Raw genomic sequence first — 13831 nt, forward strand, 5'->3', positions numbered from 1 at the left:
GGACTGAGCTACCTTCAGTCTATCTCGAATCAACTTAACATTCTCTTCTGAGTCCTTGATCACATTTGGTCCAACAACTAACAGTCTCCAACTTCATCCCACATACTCTTGGGGTATCACACATATCGAGACAAAACTCGTATTCATTTTGTCCGAAATCCAGTCAGTGGAGTATCCTTATCTTTTCCAGGGGTCAACGGTTCTTACAGTTACTACCACCCTTAAAATGCACAAATCTTCCATAGACCATATTTCTCATATCCTCAGAATGGCCAAAATTCTTCTTCATAGAGTAACAACTCATAAAATCCATATCAGTACCAACGATGCTAACTTTATTCATTCTCAAGTGATTACAATCTCTCGCTTTTCCATTACATGTCTCAACTTAACACATCAATATAAAAGAAAATGTTCTCACTTCTACTACTCCATTTATTTTGTTGCAAACTCAACTATCTAGCACAAGTTTCCTTCTCCTTGGGGCATTCTCTGGCAAAATGCCTTGCTCCATTACAACTAAAACATATTACTTCTGACAAGTATCGAGGTTTCCTTTTTGGGCAATTGTTGAGGTAGTGCCCTGACTCCTTGCACCTATAACAGGTGATATGACTCAGGTCCCTCCTGGGCTCCAATCGGTTTCTCTTCCTGGACTTTTCCATTCCAATCAGGGCTTCTATTTCCTGTGGGTCATATTCTATTTCCTCTGTCAGGAATTCTACTAGATCCCTATTCAAACAATTTTGGGAGATGTGTCCTTCTTCTCCACATGAATAACAAGACTTAGTGTAGGGTTTTCTCGGGTCTTATTTAGGTGTGTCCTCCATCTCTTCCTTCATCACGGGTTCTTCTAAAATTTCCATCAGGGCTCCTTTCATTACTTCTTTCTTCTGCTGGATGGTTCATTGTACCATGGGGTAAATGTGACACTGAGCAGGATAGTGGGTAGTCCCTTCACACAAGAAACAAGTAATCTGCGTAGTTGGGCATTCTTCAACTGGGTGACTTCCTTCACAATTAGGGCATTCATCCTTGTGTTCTTTATGGATGTGTCCTATTTCTCCACAAATCTTGCATGCACAAGGTTTCTTCATATCCTTTCCATAAGGCTTCAACTTCTGGGACACAAGACGAGACTTTGGTAGAGTTAACTTAAATTCTTTCCATGTGGTTACTCCTTGCCATCCATTGATGGTTTGGTACATCATCCACCAAGTAGCAACACCTCTTTCAAAGCACTGAAGAGCATGCTGGGTCGTATCCTTTCCGACTATAGGGTTATTCTCCATGTGATCCTCCATGTTCTGAATCCATCGGTCTGTCTCCAACTGACTCATCGGTCCAGAAAGCTCATCTCCATTCATCCTCTATTGGGTCCAAGGGTTTGGGGTGAGATAGAGAGGGATACACACAATGCAAACAAAAGTTTTGAAAAGGCAAATTTTATTTTTGGCTGTCGGAAAAACATCAAACAAATGACATCTCACAAACATCGCATTTAACGTGGGTATATAACAGGGGTTTGGTCTTCTAAAGGTCAATAAATCTTCAACGTCGTCTAACTCTTCAAGTCTAGTTCATGCCTCCAATGGCTTCTCCCGATCATGCTTGTCTTTCTCAAATCCTTTTGCCAGATCATTTTTTATTGTCGCAAGGTCTCTTGTGATGTCCTTTAATATTCTAGAGTTGCGTTCCAAACTTCTGGTTTCAACATCCTTCGCATGAACCATGGTCCTACTGTCCTTCAATTCCTGTCGAATATCCGGTATCTCGAGGTTTTGCTCCTCTAGCTTGGCTACTTTCAGCTTTTGGTTCCTGAGTTCTCCACGAAATGCTTCCTTGTCTAATACGGCTTCATGGAGCTCCACCTTAAACTTCTTGATGTACTACTCCAGATCCTGGTGATACACCGGCTAAGGTTAAAACTTCATCTTACTAATAGGTGCTCCATCAGCCTTCTTCCATCAAATCTATTCTGAAGAAATGCATCCTTAACTCAGCACGGTGACAATAGCATCAGAGGGTGATGACATCAAGGATAACCGTGTTTCTGCTCTTGTCATTCCCATGAGCTATCATTCCATAGTTGATATCTCCTGCCTTAGGGTTTTCTTTGGCAAAACTTCGAGTTCTCATGCTCCTTGTTTCAGTCTTTCTCCGATACACCTTGATCTCGGGTATTGACAACTTCCATTGTCTGCCAAGTTCCATAAGGGTAGCCTTCCTAGGTCATACAAATCTGGGAATTCTTCAGAGCCTTCAAATTCTACTTGTCTTCGTCTTCAACCGTTGTAGTTTCCATTATTCAGATGCACAGTAAAATCCTCTTCATTTCGAAGCGGTCTTAGTTGTCCGATATCTTGTACTTCTTGGAGTGGCCTCATTAGTCGAATCTTCGAGTGATTCAAAGGGAAAACAGGTATGGTCTCACTAAAGGGATATTTGAATAAGCTCAGAAGAGAAGAGAGGTAAAAGATCCTTTTTGAGAGGGAAAGTTGTAGAATTTTTTTTTGCTATGGGCTTGCCAGTTTCTAGGGGTCACGTCCTACAGTCAACATGTGCTCTAATACCATCTTGTAGCGACCCGACCCAGATGGATCAAGTCTTTGTGCTTAAGTGTAATCCCTGGATCGGTATGCTGACACACACAGTACTCAAGGATTTATAACAGAGATAAATCCCATCTATAAGTAACGTAAGATACTATTACCTCAATCCAAAATAGCGGAAGTAACAAGGTTGTGGATTCCCATCAACACCAACGGCAAAGTTGAGTGTAGAAATCGTAACCCTAACATATCACTTACTCGTCGTAAGATAATCCTGCAACATGAGACGTTGCAGCCACAAAGGGTCAGTACATTGAATGTACTGGCAAATTCACACCATAGATAATGATGAACAATGGCTATCACTACATGCATATATGTCTGGTGGAAAAGCTCTACGGTTATAAGATTTTTGTGAAAAGCCAATTTTTCCCTACTGCAAAGGAATAAATTTTATTTAACTATCATGGTGGTTGTTGAACATTGATAATGGTTGATAGCATTCTCAATCCCAATTAAATAACATCATTAAAACCCAACAATATTCATTTAAAGTAATGTGATGAGATTCACATGATAATCCAAGCACTAGATACTCAAGATGTCCATAACCCGGGACACGGCTAACCATGATTAGTTTATTACACTCTGCAGAGGTTTGCGCACTTTTCCCCACAAGACTCAATCGCCTCCGTTTGGTTTCTCGCACTGCATGGTGTTTGTGAAGACGGATGACCGAGACATAGTCTTTCAGAAGCGCTAGCACCTTACGATGGATAGACCGTTACACCTACTTTCCCCTACATCTGCTAGTCTACCCTGTAAGAGTTCGCACGACTTAATCAACTATGCCAGAGCCCATAATGGCTTGTGGCTGCACACGGAAGTTTCTAGCATGAATAATCTCATGATCCCTTTGATCCTGGGTGGCGGTCCATAAAAAAACAGGCAATCCTGGTCTACCCAGGTGCCTAGACAGGCAATCCTGGAATACCCAGGTACCTCAATCCACCCAGATGTGTGTTTAAGTTGCCACCTTAAGTAAACCATTAATTAACAATCTCACATCTGTCATGAATACTCTCAAAACCCAATCCATGTCTACGAGCATAGCATGGCACTATAAGCATAACGTAATAGTAACTCCCAAGGTTTGAATGCAGGGCAATAGGTTCCTACCTCATCAACTACTTCCCAATACCCACATGTTATCAATCCTACTCATGCAATGTTTGAGGGTGAAACTAATGCATAAAAACTGGGTATGAAAGGGATATGATCAAAGTGTGAACTTGCCTGCATTGTTGATGAAGATGATTCGCACACAAAACTCTTGATAGTTCTACTCGTCACACTCTGGTCAATCTATCGTAAGCAAGCAATAGTAACCACACATAAGCAATCACTCAAGATCAGAAAGAACGATGAAGTCGATTCGGAAAACATCAAAACCAAACAAATAGCTCTTGCAACATAAAACAATTTCTAACATTACCTAAAATTATGTGAATTTGGCCTTATTAGAATGTTTAGGTCAAGAGCTTCGATTTGCAAAAAGAATCAACTAAATCGGAGTTACGGAACTCGAGTTATGATCAAACAAAGTTCAAATTCAAATCTGATCTAATTCAAATTTTAAACTTTTCAAAAACATGTTTGAGTTGCATTACTGGATAGAGGAGATCATAAAGAAGACGTGAGCGTTGGTTTCGTTGGATTTGGATAAACGGGTAAAAAGTTGTGATAGATTGAAGATCAGGGACTAAACTGTGAAGAACCTAATTACATATGGGTCCCTGGATAATATTAACCAAAAAAGAAAAGACTAAATAATGAACATTCGCTAACTAGTCCTAAGCAAAGAATGTTCTTAGAATAGATCTAACTAAAATAACTAAACCGGGGTTTTTAAAATAAAACCAAGAAAAACCTAAACCCTAAAAGAAATAACCGGACCGGGCGGTTTACCAGTTCGGTCAAAATAAACCGGCGGTGGCGGTTGATGTCAGCAGCAGCTCCGGTGATGCGGCGGACTCCGGCGAGACGGGCAGCGGCGATGTGAAGCGGCTCGGGCGAGCGAGCGGCGCAGCGCGGATGCGGCAAAGGGCGACGGCAGCGGCGGCGAGCAGCGAGGCGGGGCGGCGGACTAGGCGGCGGGGCGGCTTGCTTGCGGCGACGGCGGCGGTTGGAGCAGGCGGCGGCGATCTGCGGGAAGGGCGGTGATGCGGCGAGGAGGAGAGGAGAGAGGGAGTCCGGCTCCTTTTAATAGGCCCTCAGGTGCGGCGCCTTGCGCGAGGGGGCAGCGACGGCGTGGCGGCGCCGGACTCCGGGAGGACAGTGTGGCCTGACGTTTGCCTACACCAGGGTCACCGAGAAGACAGTGAGGCGCCGATGGAACAGGATCAGGGTCCCCTCCCAAGTGGGCGGCGACATCCACGTCGGGCATGAAGAGAGCCCATGGGAAGGAGGGGAGGTGGGGGAGAAGGGGAGGAGACCAATGGCAGCTAGGGATTGCGAGCAGGGGGACATGCGTAGTTGGGTGGTTTTCTCCACTGGTTTCGTGTTTCGTTGCGTATACAGGAAAGAAATCGGTGTATTGATTCCTTCCATCGTTGGTGTGGTACGAAACGAGGAAAAAACCAATCGAGCGGGAGTCGTGTCGACCGATGGGAGGAGTACAAACGAACGACCTATTGAATCTTTTATATGGAGAGAAATCATGTTACCCTAATTTCCATATATTTTATTTTTTGAGAAAAATTATTTGAATAAAACTCAAATAACTCCATATTGAAAATAAAATTCAAAAGAACTTCGAATTTAATTCTTTGAAACTCCCAACTCATATTTCATATAATTTGAAGAAGTCATTTTATCTACTCTCGTGAAAATCATTGAGTTGCATAAAGTTTCAGAATTGGAAATATTTTCCCAAATGAAATTCAAATATTTTCAAACACCCCATTTCATTTAAATAAATGGAAGAAGTCATGTCATCTTCTCTCCAGGATTTTGTGATGAAAAGTATTGGAATTCACGGAGATCAGAAAGCAAATATGAAAGTTTGGGAAAGTCCTTTTATTCCCTCTCATTTAACTTTCAAAAAGTTTCGAATTCACCCACTTTGAGAAAATCAATCAAATCTATCTATTTATTATAACATTCCAAAACTTAGAATTTTGGGATGTTACACAGGCGGGCGACGCCATCCACGTCGGGCATGAAGAGAGCCGATGGGAAAGAGGGGAGGTGGGGAGAAGGGGAGGAGACCAGCGGCGGCTAGGGATTGCGGGCAGGGGGACATGCATAGTTGGGTGGTTTTCTCCACTAGTTTTGTGTTGCGTTGCGTATATAGGAAAGAAATCGGTGGATTGATTCCTTCCATCGGTGGTGTCGTACGAAATGAGGAAAAAAATCAATCGAAGGGGAGTCCTATCGACCGATGGGAGGAGTACGCACGAACGACCTATAGACTCTTCCTTAGAGATTATTTGTTTCCTGAAAATCTGTTATTTTTTTCCTAAAACAAATTGCATTAATGTAAGGATTGGTTGATTTGAATAAATTGGGAACATAAGATCCGTGATCTTTTGTATGTTAGGAAATTGCTGATTTGCAATAAAAGAGTGGAGAGAAAAATAAACTGATAGATAAGAAAACCAGCATGGTAGGGATGGTGGTGGGACGAAGAAAAACCGGACGAAAATAGACCGTACCAAGCTACCAACTAATAGAAGGATCGATTGATTTGAATAAATTAGGAAAGTAAGATCCGTGATCTTTTGTATGTTAGGAAACTGCTGTTTTGCAATAAAAGAATGGAGAGAAAAATAAACCGATAGATAAGAAAACCAGCATTTGTGATTCATAAAGGCACAAATAGGAGGAAAGGAAGACCAATCTGCTGGAGGCTGCCGACGCTGTCTGCTCATGGCAGCGCCGTCGAATGACTGCAGCAACCCACGATGGCATGACCTCGAAAGAAAGGACATGGAAGAGGGATGTGAAACCAATCAGTTCCTTTTGGTGCACATATAAGCTCTGCCTAACGAGATGAGGATGCAAGCAGGCATGGAAATCAAGTACCTTGGTGAATCCCTCACTGGCCACTGGCGCCAGTCTGCGTCTTGAAGAAGAGGGCCACCCGCTAGTGGTTGTCATCCAAATCGCGTTCATGGTCCTTCTTCGCCTCGAGGGGCTTCGCCTTGGTGGCCTGGTGTTTGCCTACACCTGGGTCACCGAGAAGACAGTGAGGCGCCGATGGAACAGGATCAGGGTCCCCTCCCAGGCGGGCGGCGCCATCCACGTCGGGCATGAAGAGAGCCCATGGGAAGGAGGGGAGGTGGGGGAGAAGGGGAGGAGACCAATGGCAGCTAGGGATTGCGAGCAGGGGGACATGCGTAGTTGGGTGGTTTTCTCCACTAGTTTCGTGTTTCGTTGCGTATACAGGAAAGAAATCGGTGTATTGATTCCTTCCATCGTTGGTGTGGTACGAAACGAGGAAAAAACCAATCGAGTGGGAGTCGTGTCGACCGATGGGAGGAGTACAAACGAACGACCTATTGACTCTTCCTTAGAGATTATTTATTTCCTCAAAATATATTATTTGCTTCCTAAAACAAATTGCATTAATAAAAGGATCAGTTGATTTGAATAAATTAGTAAAGTAAGATCCGTGATCTTTTATATGTTAGGAAATTGCTGATTTGCAATAAAAGAGTGGAGAGAAAAATAAACTGATAGATAAGAAAACCAGCATGGTAGGGATGGTGGTGGGACGAAGAAAAACCGGACGAAAATAGACCGTACCAAGCTACCAACTAATAGAAGGATCGATTGATTTGAATAAATTAGGAAAGTAAGATCCGTGATCTTTTGTATGTTAGGAAACTGCTGTTTTGCAATAAAAGAATGGAGAGAAAAATAAACCGATAGATAAGAAAACCAGCATTTGTGATTCATAAAGGCACAAATAGGAGGAAAGGAAGACCAATCTGCTGGAGGCTGCCGACGCTGTCTGCTCATGGCAGCGCCGTCGAATGACTGCAGCAACCCACGATGGCATGACCTCGAAAGAAAGGACATGGAAGAGGGATGTGAAAGCAATCAGTTCCTTTTGGTGCACATATAAGCTCTGCCTAACGAGATGAGGATGCAAGCAGGCATGGAAATCAAGTACCTTGGTGAATCCCTCACTGGCCACTGGCGCCAGTCTGCGTCTTGAAGAAGAGGGCCACCCGCTAGTGGTTGTCATCCAAATCGCGTTCATGGTCCTTCTTCGCCTCGAGGGGCTTCGCCTTGGTGGCCTGGTGTTTGCCTACACCTGGGTCACCGAGAAGACAGTGAGGCGCCGATGGAACAAGATCAGGGTCCCCTCCCAGGCGGGCGGCGCCATCCACGTCGGGCATGAAGAGAGCCCATGGGAAGGAGGGGAGGTGGGGGAGAAGGGGAGGAGACCAATGGCAGCTAGGGATTGCGAGCAGGGGGACATGCGTAGTTGGCTGGTTTTCTCCACTAGTTTCGTGTTTCGTTGCGTATACAGGAAAGAAATCGGTGTATTGATTCCTTCCATCGTTGGTGTGGTACGAAACGAGGAAAAAACCAATCGAGCGGGAGTCGTGTCGACCGATGGGAGGAGTACAAACGAACGACCTATTGACTCTTCCTTAGAGATTATTTATTTCCTCAAAATATATTATTTGCTTCCTAAAACAAATTGCATTAATAAAAGGATCGGTTGATTTGAATAAATTAGTAAAGTAAGATCTGTGATCTTTTATATGTTAGGAAATTGCTGATTTGCAATAAAAGAGTGGAGAGAAAAATAAACTGATAGATAAGAAAACCAGCATGGTAGGGATGGTGGTGGGACGAAGAAAAACCGGACGAAAATAGACCGTACCAAGCTACCAACTAATAGAAGGATCGATTGATTTGAATAAATTAGGAAAGTAAGATCCGTGATCTTTTGTATGTTAGGAAACTGTTGTTTTGCAATAAAAGAATGGAGAGAAAAATAAACCGATAGATAAGAAAACCAGCATTTGTGATTCATAAAGGCACAAATAGGAGGAAAGGAAGACCAATCTGATGGAGGCCGCCGACGTTGTCTGCTCATGGCAGCGCCGTCGAATGACTGCAGCAACCCACGATGGCATGACCTCGAAAGAAAGGACATGGAAGAGGGACGTGAAACCAATCAGTTCCTTTTGGTGCACATATAAGCTCTGCCTAACGAGATGAGGATGCAAGCAGGCATGGAAATCAAGTACCTTGGTGAATCCCTCGCAGGCCACTGGCGCCAGTCTGCGTCTCGAAGAAGAGGGCCACCCGCTAGTGGATGTCATCCAAATTGCGTTCATGGTCCTTCTTCGCCTCGAGGGGCTTCGCCTTGGTGGCCTGACGTTTGCGTACACCAGGGTCACCGAGAAGACAGTGAGGCGCCGATGGAACAAGATCAGGGTCCCTCCCAGGTGGGCGGCGCCATCCACGTCGGGCATGAAGAGAGCCCATGGGAAGGAGGGGAGGTGGGGGAGAAGGGGAGGAGACCAATGGCAGCTAGGGATTGCGAGCAGGGGGACATGCGTAGTTGGGTGGTTTTCTCCACTGGTTTCGTGTTTCGTTGCGTATACAGGAAAGAAATCGGTGTATTGATTCCTTCCATCGTTGGTGTGGTACGAAACGAGGAAAAAACCAATCGAGCGGGAGTCGTGTAGACCGATGGGAGGAGTACAAACGAACGACCTATTGACTCTTCCTTAGAGATTATTTATTTCCTCAAAATCTATTATTTGTTTCCAAAAACAAATTGCATTAATAAAAGGATCGGTTGATTTGAATAAATTAGGAAAGTAAGATTCGTGATCTTTTATATGTTAGGAAATTGCTGATTTGCAATAAAAGAGTGGAGAGAAAAATAAACTGATAGATAAGAAAACCATCATGGTAGGGATGGTGGTGGGACGAAGAAAAACCGGATGAAAATAGACCGTACCAAGCTACCAACTAATAGAAGGATCGATTGATTTGAATAAATTAGGAAAGTAAGATCCGTGATCTTTTGTATGTTAGGAAACTGCTGTTTTGCAATAAAAGAATGGAGAGAAAAATAAACCGATAGATAAGAAAACCAGCATTTGTGATTCATAAAGGCACAAATAGGAGGAAAGGAAGACCAATCTGATGGAGGCTGCCGACGCTGTCTGCTCATGGCAGCGCCGTCGAATAACTGCAGCAACCCATGATGGCTTGACCTCGAAAGAAAGGACATGGAAGAGGGACGTGAAACCAATCAGTTCCTTTTGGTGCACATATAAGCTCTGCCTAATGAGATGAGGATGCAAGAAGGATGGAAATCAAGTACCTTGGTGAATCCCTCGCTGGCCACTGGCGCCAGTCTGCGTCTTGAAGAAGAGGGCCACCCGCTAGTGGTTGTCATCCAAATCGCGTTCATGGTCCTTCTTCGCCTCGAGGGGCTTCGCCTTGGTGGCCTGGCGTTTGCCTACACCTGGGTCACCGAGAAGACAGTGAGGCGCCGATGGAACATGATCAGGGTCCCCTCCCAGGCGGGCGGCGCCATCCACGTCGGGCATGAAGAGAGCCCATGGGAAGGAGGGGAGGTGGGGGAGAAGGGGAGGAGACCAATGGTAGCTAGGGATTGCGAGCAGGGGGACATGCGTAGTTGGGTGGTTTTCTCCACTGGTTTCGTGTTTCGTTGCGTATACAGGAAAGAAATCGGTGTATTGATTCCTTCCATCGTTGGTGTGGTACGAAACGAGGAAAAAACCAATCGAGCGGGAGTCGTGTCGACCGATGGGAGGAGTACAAACGAACGACCTACTGACTCTTCCTTAGAGATTATTTATTTCCTCAAAATCTATTATTTGTTTCCTAAAACAAATTGCATTAATAAAAGGATCGGTTGATTTGAATAAATTAGGAAAGTAAGATCCGTGATCTTTTATATGTTAGGAAATTGCTGATTTGCAATAAAAGAGTGGAGAGAAAAATAAACTGATAGATAAGAAAACCGGCATGGTAGGGATGGTGGTGGGACGAAGAAAAACCGGACGAAAATAGACCGTACCAAGCTACCAACTAATAGAAGGATCGATTGATTTGAATAAATTAGGTAAGTAAGATCTGTGATCTTTTGTATGTTAGGAAACTGCTGTTTTGCAATAAAAGAATGGAGAGAAAAAATAAACTGATAGATAAGAAAACCAGCATTTGTGATTCATAAAGGCACAAATAGGAGGAAAGGAAGACCAATCTGATGGAGGCTGCCGACGCTGTCTGCTCATGGCAGCGCCGTCGAATGACTGCATCAACCCACGATGGCATGTCCTCGAAAGAAAGGACATGGAAGAGGGACGTGAAACCAATCAGTTCCTTATGGTGCACATATAAGCTTTGCCTAATGAGATGAGGATGCAAGCAGGCATGGAAATCAAGTACCTTGGTGAATCCCTCGCTGGCCACTGGCGCCAGTCTGCGTCTCGAAGAAGAGGGCCACCCGCTAGTGGTTGTCATCCAAATTGCGTTCATGGTCCTTCTTCACCTCGAGGGGCTTTGCCTTGGTGGCCTGACGTTTGCCTACACCAGGGTCACCGAGAAGACAGTGAGGCGCTGATGGAACAGGATCAGGGTCCCCTCCCAGGCGGGCGGCGCCATCCACGTCGGGCATGAAGAGAGCCCATGGGAAGGAGGGGAGGTGGGGGAGAAGGGGAGGAGACCGATGGCAGCTAGGGATTGCGAGCAGGGGGACATGCGTAGTTGGGTGGTTTTCTCCACTGGTTTCGTGTTTCGTTGCGTATACAGGAAAGAAATCGGTGTATTGATTCCTTCCATCGTTGGTGTGGTACGAAACAAGGAAAAAACCAATCGAGCGGGAGTCGTGTCGACCGATGGGAGGAGTACAAACGAACGACCTATTGACTCTTCCTTAGAGATTATTTATTTCCTCAAAATCTATTATTTGTTTCCTAAAACAAATTGCATTAATAAAAGGATCGGTTGATTTGAATAAATTAGGAAAGTAAGATCAGTGATCTTTTATATGTTAGGAAATTGCTGATTTGCAATAAAAGAGTGGAGAGAAAAATAAACTGATAGATAAGAAAACCAGCATGGTAGGGATGGTGGTGGGACGAAGAAAAACCGGACGAAAATAGACCGTACCAAGCTACCAACTAATAGAAGGATCGATTGATTTGAATAAATTAGGAAAGTAAGATCCATGATCTTTTGTATGTTAGGAAACTGCTGTTTTGCAATAAAAGAATGGAGAGAAAAATAAACCGATAGATAAGAAAACCAGCATTTGTGATTCATAAAGGCACAGATAGGAGGAAAGGAAGACCAATCTGATGGAGGCTGCCGATGTTGTCTGCTCATGGCAGCGCTGTCAAATGACTGCAGCAACCCACGATGGCATGACCTCGAAAGAAAGGACATGGAAGAGGGACGTGAAACCAATCAGTTCCTTTTGGTGCACATATAAGCTCTGCCTAACGAGATGAGGATGCAAGCAGGCATGGAAATCAAGTACCTTGGTGAATCCCTCGCTGGCCACTGGCGCCAGTCTGCGTCTCGAAGAAGAGGGCCACCCGCTAGTGGTTGTCATCCAAATCGCGTTCATGGTCCTTCTTCGCCTCGAGGGGCTTCGCCTTGGTGGCCTGACGTTTGCCTACACCAGGGTCACCGAGAAGACAGTGAGGCGCCGATGGAACAGGATCAGGGTCCCCTGCCAAGCGGGCGGCGCCATCCACGTCGGGCATGAAGAGAGCCCATGGGAAGGAGGGGAGGTGGGGGAGAAGGGGAGGAGACCAATGGCAGCTAGGGATTGCGAGCAGGGGGACATGCGTAGTTGGGTGGTTTTCTCCACTGGTTTCGTGTTTCGTTGCATATACAGGAAAGAAATCGGTGTATTGATTCCTTCCATCGTTGGTGTGGTACGAAACGAGGAAAAAACCAATCGAGCGGGAGTCGTGTCGACCGATGGGAGGAGTACAAACGAACGACCTATTGAATAAAAGAGTGGAGAGAAAAATAAACTGATAGATAAGAAAACCAGCATGGTAGGGATGGTGGTGGGACGAAGAAAAACCAGACGAAAATAGACCGTACCAAGCTACCAACTAATAGAAGGATCGGTTGATTTGAATAAATTAGGAAAGTAAGATCCGTGATCTTTTATATGTTAGGAAATTTCTGATTTGCAATAAAAGAGTGGAGAGAAAAATAAACTGATAGATAGGAAAACCAGCATGGTAGGGATGGTGGTGGGACGAAGAAAAACCGGACGAAAATAGACCGTACCAAGCTACCAACTAATAGAAGGATCGATTGATTTGAATAAATTAGGTAAGTAAGATCCGTGATCTTTTGTATGTTAGGAAACTGCTGTTTTGCAATAAAAGAATGGAGAGAAAAAATAAACCGATAGATAAGAAAACCAGCATTTGTGATTCATAAAGGCACAAATAGGAGGAAAGGAAGACCAATCTGATGGAGGCTGCCGACGCTGTCTGCTCATGGCAGCGCCGTCGAATGACTGCATCAACCCACGATGGCATGTCCTCGAAAGAAAGGACATGGAAGAGGGACGTGAAACCAATCAGTTCCTTTTGGTGCACATATAAGCTTTGCCTAACGAGATGAGGATGCAAGCAGGCATGGAAATCAAGTACCTTGGTGAATCCCTCGCTGGCCACTGGCGCCAGTCTGCGTCTCGAAGAAGAGGGCCACCCGCTAGTGGTTGTCATCCAAATTGCGTTCATGGTCCTTCTTCACCTCGAGGGGCTTCGCCTTGGTGGCCTGACGTTTGCCTACACCAGGGTCACCGAGAAGACAGTGAGGCGCTGATGGAACAGGATCAGGGTCCCCTCCCAGGCGGGCGGCGCCATCCACGTCGGGCATGAAGAGAGCCCATGGGAAGGAGGGGAGGTGGGGGAGAAGGGGAGGAGACCGATGGCAGCTAGGGATTGCGAGCAGGGGGACATGCGTAGTTGGGTGGTTTTCTCCACTGGTTTCGTGTTTCGTTGCGTATACAGGAAAGAAATCGGTGTATTGATTCCTTCCATCGTTGGTGTGGTACGAAACAAGGAAAAAACCAATCGAGCGGGAGTCGTGTCGACCGATGGGAGGAGTACAAACGAACGACCTATTGACTCTTCCTTAGAGATTATTTATTTCCTCAAAATCTATTATTTGTTTCCTAAAACAAATTGCATTAATAAAAGGATCGGTTGATTTGAATAAATTAGGAAAGTAAGATC

This window comes from Triticum dicoccoides, chromosome 1A (genome assembly GCF_002162155.2).
Source record: "Triticum dicoccoides isolate Atlit2015 ecotype Zavitan chromosome 1A, WEW_v2.0, whole genome shotgun sequence".
Lineage (NCBI taxonomy): Eukaryota > Viridiplantae > Streptophyta > Magnoliopsida > Poales > Poaceae > Triticum > Triticum dicoccoides.